This window comes from Nelumbo lutea, chromosome 4, assembly GCF_056320005.1.
Source record: "Nelumbo lutea isolate HS-2025 chromosome 4, American lotus-T2T, whole genome shotgun sequence".
In the NCBI taxonomy this organism is placed as follows: domain Eukaryota; kingdom Viridiplantae; phylum Streptophyta; class Magnoliopsida; order Proteales; family Nelumbonaceae; genus Nelumbo; species Nelumbo lutea.
Genome location: NC_142687.1, coordinates 64,286,186 through 64,287,765, shown reverse-complemented (window position 1 = coordinate 64,287,765; position 1,580 = coordinate 64,286,186). Strand labels below are relative to the sequence as shown.

General features: G+C 35.6%; 1 non-coding gene across 1 annotated transcript; it reads right to left on the bottom strand.

The window, feature by feature from the left end:
* Window positions 1-1,135: 1,135 nt before the first annotated feature.
* LOC148860876 (small nucleolar RNA R71) lies at window positions 1,136-1,242 on the bottom strand. Its single transcript, XR_016095175.1, has one exon. It is a non-coding gene; the product is annotated as a small nucleolar RNA R71 (small nucleolar RNA).
* Window positions 1,243-1,580: the final 338 nt, after the last annotated feature.

The window sequence follows — 1,580 nt, the reverse complement described above, 5'->3', positions numbered from 1 at the left end:
ATATACATGATTCATTTGAATTTCATGGTCTTCTTGGACTTTATGCACTCCCATCTTAAGAGATCTACTCGAGAGATCGAAGGACTACCTGATGGGTGTACGTTTAGTATATATCGAGAGAGAATATTAAATAAAATTGGAAAGACTTCAGCTTATGAGAATGACAACTAATCTTGGTAAATTGAACCCATAAATATTCATTGCATTGGTTAGGTGGACCAAAAGCCCTAGCGATTCCATCCTTTGCAGATTAGATTAGTGATCACCTTCGCTTTTATTTTCTTATGCTAATTTTTATTTTCAATAGTTCTTGCTCAATTCTAAAATTCGGTTGTCCAGATAATTAGGGAAGATTGTGGTTCTAATACTTATTTTGTTAAATCCCCGTGAGAATGATATTTTATACTACTTGATAACTAGTGCACTTGCTAGGGTTATATATTTATAGCTATCAAGTTTTTTGGCACCGTTGTTGGGGATTTAATCCTAAAATAATATTAGAATTTGTTAACCTTGATTAATTTGGACCTTTTATTTCTGTTTTTATTTTCTTTTTATTTTTGTTATTTTTGTTTATTTGTTTGAATTCTTGCTGGTTTAGATTTACTAGTGCATGACACGCACTAGACAGGAAGGATTAGCAGAATTCGATCCTGAGATTGAGAGGACCCTTCGCTTGTTGCAAAGGTCCAACAAAGGAAAAGCAAGAGAGGAGGTTGTTATTTGCGAACCAGCCATAGAGATTGAAGGAGAGATGGCAGAAGGAAATCGCACACTCTTGGACTATGCTTGTCCAAACATTGATGGGGTGACATCCAGCATTTGCAAGCCCACCATTCATGCCAACAATTTTGAAATCAAGCGTACAATAATTCAAATGATCCAGACAAGCATTCAGTTTAGTGGGTTACCAAGTGATGACCCTAATGCACACATTGTTAACTTCTTAGAAATATGTGATACGTTTAAACATAATGGAGTTAGTGATGATGCTATTAGGCTTAGATTATTTCCTTTTTCATTACGTGATAGAGCTAAAGATTGGCTTAACTCACTCCCTGCAGGAAGTATCACCACTTGGAATGATCTAACCTAGAAATTTTTGGCTAAATATTTCCCACCCTCCAAAACAGAAAAGTTAATTAATGATATTACTACTTTTGCACAATTTGAGAGGGAATCCTTGTATAAAGCATGGGAACGATTCAAGGATATGCTTAGGAAGTGTCCTCACCATGGGATACCAACTTGGTGACAGATTCAGACTTGTATAAAGCATGGATAGTAGGTGCATTTTTTGCACCATCCTACTATTGAATTTCTTGGTTGGTAGGTGCATTTTATGTTCCATCCTACCATTGAATTACTTGGTGGGTAGGTGCATTTTATGCTCCATCCTACCAATTGTTGCAATGGTAAAACAACTATCCCATTTACTTAAACCTGAATTTAGGACTTGCTTAACTAGAAATGGCTTTAAATAAGTCATGTACCCCTTGATCGTACCTCATTACTAGGTTCACAAAAGTTTTCCTAGAACATTGTTTCAATTGATTTCAAAAGAGTTGAGGTTTTGATTT